A 9,166-nucleotide genomic window follows, 5' to 3' on the forward strand; every position below is an offset into this window, starting at 1 on the left:
GTAGCCCGGATAGGGAGCCAGGTCCTAAAGCCCGCCTAAAGGAGGGACAGGAGTCAGGGGGGTCAGCGTCAGCGTCAGAAGAGTCCAGAAAGGAGGAGACCCCGGGGGGCAGAAGGACCCAGAGGAGAAAGGAGAGATGGAAGAGGTGGAGTAAGGTTAGAGTCTTAAACTGGTGTACAGGGGGTGGAGACTCAGACGGAGCTTCGCCGGGCTAGCTTCTAAGACGTAGAGCTGCGCGCTGCGGCTTGAAAATGGAAACTGTACTTCAATAAAGACTTTTGTACATTACTACCGGCTAGCGTTGGTCCTCTGTGAGCTGGGACCTGGAGGCAGCTCTGACAGATGCGTTTTAAATAAAAGGACACATTCTACTCATGTAAAAACACACTGGTTCCCGGACCATCCGCAGGCCGGATTTAGAAGGCGATTGAGCTGGATCTGGCCCCCGGGCTTTAGTTTGCCTACCCATGCTCTAAAATTTCAGCTCAGCCTTAAAGTCTTCTAGGGCGACCATGCATGTGTGAGGGGGCAGATTTGCTTTAACTGAAGCAGAAGCAGGTGTGAGGGGAGGTGCTTGTGTCTCTGCCTGCCTGCCAGCCTGCCTATCCCTCCCTTGGCTCCAATTAACCACTTCATTGCTTTGATTTACTGGCACATTTGGCTTTGGAGTTAAAATGAAACATAAAAGCTGTAACTACAAATGATTTAAAATAAATTCAGAAAATATACAATTGGAATATATTGCACTTTTAAAAATTAGGTTAAGAGTGGATTTTCAGCAGTGCCACACACTACAAATTCCAGGAGGAGATGCTGGCAGCTTTTGCTATAACAAATTACTATAAACCAGACCTGCATCCTACTTATTCACAAAGTTATTTTGGGGTGACAAAGTGACAACCTTGCATTTTGACAGGATGTCTAATTCTAGGGATTAATGTATCCAAGATGTCCTTCCCTTTTCCTGAGTTTAGATTTACCATATGCCAGGCATGCAAAACGACTATCATTTCATTTATTTATTTTTTGGATAAAATAATTATAACTTTGTAATCTTTATATTCATGTTCTGGGACAGAGTTTTGGAGACAAATTCAGCTAGTGTGTATATATATTTTCCCTGGAGCCCAATCACCTTACATGCCTCACCTCCCCATTTGATCCTTACAACAACCCCATGGGGTAGGTTAGGCTGAGAGTCAGTGGCTGAGTGGGATTTTGAACTTGAGTCTGTCAAGTCCAATTCTGGCACTCAACACTCCAACAGCTATTTTTTTTTAATCAATCTGCTGATTTTGTTTCATACTGTTGCCTATAGGTTTCAACAAGCCCTTAGAACCTTCACAGAGTTTGAAAAAGAAATATGGTCAAAGGGTAGTAACATGGCAGCTGCTGAGGAAAATAAAAATGGGGAGTATTTTAGCAAAGTATCATGAGTCAAAGAAGATGGCAGAGATCGTACTCAGGAGGGGGAAATAATTTTACCCTGCCCTGATTGTGCTTTCTAGCACCCAGGAAACTCAACAATATAACTGGAGTGTACTTCATTTTTAGGTGTCATGAATAGTTGGATGTGAAATACTCCAACAAGCAATACAAAACACAGCATTTGATCATTAACAACAATAATATCTCTATCATGGTAAACGGCTACATAATATTAACTGAAGTAGGGAACTGACTGTGAGATTAACATTAATATTTCTTCTGGGGGGAAAATATACATTTAGAAACAGAATTGCATTATAGCACTAAGACTTCTTCCCCTCTCTTGGAACTGAACTCTGCTGTGTGAGTAATCTCATTACAGATAATCCATCTTTAGAGGCATCCTCTTTGCGGGATAATCTTGTCTGCTTTTCTCTGTGATCCATTAACTAACTGGATTCATTTCCTAAATACCGCTGCTGCCTGTTCTGTTTAAAGATTACTTTCCTTGGGAGTTCCTGACAGATAAACTCATTCTGCTAGGAGGCGTCTGAAATCTATTCGCAGGTTTCACCTTTGGTTGGGACATAGGAAGTCTCTTATACCGGGTCAGATAGTTAGTCTATCTAGATCAGTATTTATAACCTTGTGGGCAACCTAGCAGCAATGTGCCAGTGGTGGGCAGGACCAGACAAAGGTGCTGCTACTGAGAACACACTCCATGAGTTGCCGCATATCAGACACTCAACAACTGTGGCACCATTGAGAGGCTGTCCTCGCCTGATTGCAATATTTGGGAAGCGGGTGGTCCATCAAATGCCCATGTTGGGCTTAATATGTCAAAGCAATCACCTTGACTTTGACAGCCAGTGCCATTCTTTCAGAACTGGTATTGTATGTTCACAAATTTTGTGGCTCCCAATGTGCCCATTGCCACATATCAACCTGCAGAGTAGTTTGGGAGACATTCGGACATGTCCTTGTGGAAATAAGTGACAGCTTGGTGTCCTAGTGTGGCACGTTTGCAAGACATTTTGCTGATAAGATCCCTCCTTTCTGGGGAGTTGTGAATGCCTTCTTGATCTGAAGGTATCATGAGCCTCTTGGAGGTGTTATTTCAGCCAAAGGATGGGGAGAGGAGCCTTGGAGCTGTTTGGATGACAGCAGTGGCATAGCGTGGGGGGTGCAGGGGGGGGGCCAGCCGCACCGGGCACAACATCTGGGGTTAGGGCAAATCCACAGGTTAGGGGGCGCAAATCCACGGGTTAGGGGGCGCAAATTACTTGCCTTGCCCCGGGTGCTGACAACCCACGCTACGCCACTGGATGACAGGCCTATATCCTGGCTCCTTGCCTGTCTGAACAGAGGGTGCAACTTGCACCAAATGAGTCCGCTACCTTCCAGTACACTTTTAAAAATTATTTTATTTTTTGCATTTATTCATCACTTTAGGCAAACAAATATCTCTGAGGCACGTACGACTCCCTGAAATGCAAAACTGAAAACAATGAACAATCCAACATTTGAGTTCAATAGACCTGGTTCTTTGGCTGCCGTACTTTGCCCTGTGTTCTCTGCCTGATTTTGCTGTATCTTCAGCTCAGCTGACCTCCCAGCCCTCTGAACCTGGATTATGTGACTGCTGTGAGCCTTTAACTTTCTTTGGTGCTCATCAGAGACACCTACTTCTCAAAAACATTGTGGGGGCCCAATGCAAGTTTCTGACGTCATGTGCATGGTGTCACATGGAGCCAGGGGGTGGAGTTGAACATGGCGGCAGCACGGTCCCAGTGATTGGCAGCCCCCATCCTCCCCCTCCTCTTGCCACACAAGGGAAAGATGGTGGAAGCTACTCCTAGACAGTAGTGGTGGCAGCAGCAGCTGTTGACCACTGAGCCATGCCCTGCCTGGCCACATGTTCACCCTCTGGAGAGAGAGGTTTTATATGAATATTAACATGCAGCTTTTTAAACAATACTGTGCCTGAGCCACTGCTTGTTGCATCTGTGCAGATTGGTCTGTACCGTAACTGACTGCAGAATTTCCATGCCACTGGGTGTGCGAAATGTCTTGTTGGTCTGGAAAAATACCCCAGGGCTCAGTTTCCCCAGCGTTGATCTCATTCCCTTCGTTTCACTCCATTTCTGAAATCATTCTCCCCTCTAGGACTGGAGGGCAGTTAGCAAAGAGAGAATATAGTTCTGCTAATGTCAATGCTCAGTGATTCAGCCAAGAGCACAATGACAACTGTCTGTGACTCTGCTTTGCATCACAATGGCCTTTGGTCATTGACAGATGCCACATGTCACAGATGTCACTGTTTAGGAACAAGGTTCTATACATTAATTGATAGATTAATTAGCCAGAAAATGATGTTGTTCCGACAGAACAATCTGGCTTGTTAGAATGTAAAAAAATGGGCAGTATAAAAACAAGGTCCCTTGTTAACATTGCAGTCATGCTCCTCTTATTGTCTTGCAGCATTAAGGCTGATCTCATGGACTCCTTTTACAAAGGCTGTTATGCAAAGGTGCTTTTCTCTTGCCCCTGGCTGGCCTTCCTTCTACTTCCAACATTTACAATACTGAATTCTTAAATACATTGCAGAAAATAATTGTGGAGCACTATAGGAGATAACTCCTAGGGGGTCAAGGTCCCTTGCCCCCCCCCAATATTTCAGGGGTCAGCCTCCTCCCCAAAGTTGATAGGCATTGCCATTCAAATGGTGTGCACGTGCTGTGTCATGTGATCGATTATGTGGGGCGGGGCTTACCTCTCCCCCATATTTTATTCATGTTTTATGCACCCTTGTGCTACACCACTGAGCACAGTAATACTAAGCAGAATGCATAAGTACTGTGTTCAGCAACAAACCTCCTTTTCTTCTGAAACTGCCTGTATTAATTTGTCTTTCACAGTGTGGTTCAGTGTCCAAAGATATCTGCTATGCTTTGGCAGAGTAGGGCCAGTCAGCAGATATCTCCACGTGTCTTTCTTAACCAGTGCTATTTTTCTAGAAAAAAAGGTGCCGGAATTCACAATGAACATATCACTGTTTCTCTTAGAATGGCAATGGCACTCACCTGAGAGGTTCCAGAACCCACCTAAGAGGTACCAGAACTGAGTTCCTGTGTGTTTCCCCTGAAAAAAGCCCCATTCTTAACCCCAAAAGGTCTGCATCACACTCTTCTGAGATTTAATACTTACCCAATGGCCAATGGTCAGGAATGATGGGAGCAACGTCTGGAGGTTCTCAAGTCCTCTTTTAGGGCGTTGCCATTGACTTTAACCAGTCAATGGCATGTGGAGAACAATAATATCAATTATCTGATAACATGATTCTGATTGTTAGATTGTTGTGTAAAATGGAATAAAATGTAGGTACAGTGCAACAAAGGTCATAATTTGTTCTTTTAATGAAAAGTTTTTGATTTAATCAGAACCTTGGCATGGTTGCCTTTTGTAACAGTGTGAGTGAAACTGATAGATGAATAAAAATTTACTTAATTGATTTTCTGTTTTTGATTATATTGGAGCTAGTTTTCTTTCCACTTAGAAGTCAGCAATAATGCCAAATAATTCCAAATGCAGTAAGGCAGTTCTTTCAAAATTATGCTGGTGTTTTTTAAGAAACAAAATCCAATATAAATTGTTCTCTCCCCCCCCCCCCAAGAATTGGATTGGGGAGAGAAAGGAGGGAACAAAATCAACAGAATACATAGGTGGAGGGGTAGCCGTTGGGAAACGCAACAGATTGCAGAAAGAATGAAAATGATTAATTTCTTATTTCTCCCCCCAAAGTCAAGAAAATGCAAAGTGGAAGAAACAATGGTATACAAATTGAGACAGTCCCAGCACATGAAGATTATACAAATAAGATGGATTTTAATTCATTACCAGAACATTTTATGGACCTCCTGCTATGGTCTTGAACAAGAGAGAGGTTACAGATAATGACACATTGCTGCACAGGCTACAAGAGCACCTTAGCACATTTCCATTTGCAATTCTTAGCATTTTTTAAGGCTGGGAGAGCACTTCACCTCTAAAGCTCATTGAAAGCACATTCTCTCCCTCAAAGAATTCTGAGCACTGTAATTCACCCCTTGCAAAGTTACAATTCCCAGCAACCCTTAGCAAACCACGGCGCCCAGAATTGTAGGTATTTTCCATGAATTTGTTCAAACCTCTTTTAAAGGCATCCAAGTTAGTGGCCATCATTGCCTCCTGTGGGAACAAGTCCTGTAGTTTAACTATGTGCTACATGAAGAAGGACCTTTGTTTGTCTGTCTTGAATTTTGCAGTATTCAGCTTCATTGTAAATCCATGAGTGTTACGTTATGAGACAGAGAAAAAGATTTATTTATCCAGTTTCTCCATGCCATTCTTAATTTTATAAACTTCTATCACCTCTTACTTGCCTTTTCTCTGAACTAAACTGTCCCAATTGCTGCTACCGTTCCTCATAGGGTAGTCACTCCACCCCCTTGATAATCTGGCTGAGTTTCTCTGAACCTTTTCCAACTCCACAATATACTTTTTTTGTGATGAGGTGAGTGAGAAGTGGGGAGTCCAATGGTTTGAGTATACCCCAGCCTTTCCTCATGGAGAATCTTAGAATCACATAATTGTAGATTTGGAAGGGACCATGAGGTCTTGTTGGGTTTTTAAAATAGGCTATGTAGTTGACTTGTCCTTTTGACAAATCATCCCTTTGACATATTTCCGTGCCTTGACTGACTAGCTACCATAAACTATTTAGCTAGTTTCATATTCCAATGATGTGTTGAAGAATCATTCAAAAACAACACTGCCTGATGTGCATACGTAGAGTTCTCATCTAATGGAGATACCTTGAAGTTTTGGAATGGCACGAGGGATACAAAATTTCTTGAAGGCCACAGACTTTTTAATGTCAGTGTTGTTTTTAAAAATTCAATTATTCGACTACAGTGTTAATAGTTTTTAAGCAGTGTACAATGAGGTTATAAAAGATATGCGAAAAGATAGAAACAGTTAAGATTAACCCTAAACTCAGGGGCAGAGCAGTCTGCAGCAACTTATCATTGGGATATATCAAGAGAAGATATCTGACAGGACATCTCTGCAAAAAGAGCTAGGAATTTGGGACAGGGTTAGTTCAAAGTACTAAAGGTAAAAGGTAAAGGACCCCTGGACGGTTAAGTCCAGTCAAAGGTGACTATGGGGTTGCAGCGCTCATCTCACTTTCAGGCCAAGGGAGTTGGTGTTTGTCCACAGACAGCTTTCCGGGTCATGTGGCCAGCATGACTAAACCGCTTCTGGTGCAAGGGAACACTGCGACAGAAACCAGAGCGCATGGAAACGTCATTTATCTTCCCGCTGCAGCAGTACCTATTTATCTACTTTATTTACTAACTAACTAACTAACTAACTAACTAACTAACTAACTAACTAACTACACTGGTATTCAAAGAAGAAAATGAGTTTATTAAAATGTTAAACTGAATTGATTATAGTGATCTGGCGGCCCACATTTGATGCTGACATTGAGAATCTGATCTGCAAAAGATAGGTTGATATAACTTCTGAACCTAGTCTTCTTATTGGTCGAAGAGCTGCTATGGTGATTTAGCCTTAAATCTGTAGTAGGTAACTTTGTGACCAGGGTCTGAATATGGCACCATCTGCCCTCCCTGGAATCTCTCCAGGCTGCACCTGCTCCTCAGGCCACAGTTTTCATCCTCCTTGGGTACTTTGCCTGCTGGAATGTGTCCTTGGAACTATGATAGCACCTCTCACCGGCATTGAGATGTGGGTGTCCAAAACTCTGGCTTTTGCATGCTATGGTATAAAAGTAAGAGTAAGACCATTACTCCACCCACTTCTGCCACTTCCTGTTTTGCCAGGCAAAAACATTCCTCTTCTCCCAGGCTTTTGACTAATTAAGCAATCTACATCCTTTTAAACTGTGGTGTGTGTGTGTGTGTTATTGTTTCATTTTGTTTGTTTTTATGTTACGTATTTTTGTGTTTCACCCTGTGATCTTCGGATGAAGTGCAGTATAGAAATTTAATACGTAACAATGCATACAAATATACATAAGGGCATAATTTTCTGTAGAAAACATTCAACAGGAAAAGACCCACGGCCCAAAATCCAGTTGAAAGCTAATGATGATGCCAAGATATAGCTCCAGACTTGCAAACATTTGCTGCCAATTTCAAATCACATCATGACATAAATCGTGAGATTGTGAATGAAAATACCTCGGGGATTATTCAGTCCCTTTCATTAACAAATCAGACTGAGGTGTGTGTTTTGTTCTGTTCTGGGGAAATGGTTTGGTGCCCCTCTTTTGATGATTTCTTTGTACGTAATACAGCTGGTAGCTGCTGCAGAAGAGGTGGAGGTAGGAGTGCTCTGTCACCATGGAAGGGACAAAAAAAACACAATGGAGAGAGAGAAAGGAACTGGAAGGGAGCTTGGAATGAAATATCACAAGAAGGATAATGATGGATGATGGGTGAGAGAGCTGAGTATAGGGCATGACATAGATGGCAATTTTTAATGGCAAGCTCAGAAAATTAGCAGATGGTGTCAAAATGATTGTGATGGAATCTTGGCACTCCAATATTCGACACAACACAAGTCTCCATGGCGTAACTGAATATTTTCCTCTCCCCATCAAATCTCCATATTTCTAAGGCTTAGAAAGCAAAACATTAGCCCCAGGAAAATCTATTACATCAAATTCTTCGCTTTAGATTACCACTATTTCTACAGCTCATTTCTGAGCCTGAAGTGAAAACTTGCTAGCTCCTGTCAATCTTGCTTGGATCAATTCCTGCTACTTCTCTGTATGTGGAACGTTTGCCCAGGGGATGCCAAATGACATATAAAGGACTGCAGCTTCTTAATCCTTTGAGCTTTCTACAGCCCAGACATTAACTTGTCATTCAAAGTTTATGCCCTAGACCTTGATCCTAAAAATTTCCTGTGTAGGATTAATTTAAGGAGTGTTTGGTTGAATTTACTCATGTAGCTTGCCACATATATGATGATTTGCTTAACATTGACATAACCACAAGGTGAGCGGCTTCATACAAACCGCTTGCTACATAGCAGTTGCTATGCGAGCAGTCACCTATGCAATTGGCTTCTTGTGCAAATCATGCCTTATTAATGGGTTCTGAATTAGGATGCTAGCAAGGGGAAAAGAAAGCTTATTAAAGCATAAAAGCTTATGCCTTCAGCTTTGCCCTTATTAATTGTTAATATGCTACTGCCCCTTTAACAGAAGCCAAGTGGGATTATGGGGAAAGAGGAGAGGGAAGCAGACTCCAGGACAGAATGTAGAGTTGTAAAAGAGTGCCGCTGTCCATGTATGCTGAGCTTGCGAATGTTTTCATGTTAACAATAAATAACTAGTAAGATACTTATGGTTGCAAGAATTCCAACAGTGATATATTGGAAATCCTTAGACGGTGCAAATACAGAGAGATGGTGTGACCAGTTATGGCCACTGGCCACAGTAGAGAATGGCCACTTACCCTCTTTCCCAGGTGGGTGGCAGTTGCAGCCCTTCGCTATCGGCCGCCGTCCCAGTCATCCCTGGACATGCAGGCTCGGCCATCTGCTTAAATTGCCACTCAGCCACAAAGCTCACAGGGTGACTTTGGGCCAGTCACTGTCTCCAAGCCTAACTTACCCCAGAGGGTTGTTGTGAGGATAAAATGGGGAGAAAGAGAACCATGAC

This window comes from Podarcis muralis, chromosome 8 (assembly GCF_964188315.1).
Source record: "Podarcis muralis chromosome 8, rPodMur119.hap1.1, whole genome shotgun sequence".
Taxonomy (NCBI): domain Eukaryota; kingdom Metazoa; phylum Chordata; class Lepidosauria; order Squamata; family Lacertidae; genus Podarcis; species Podarcis muralis.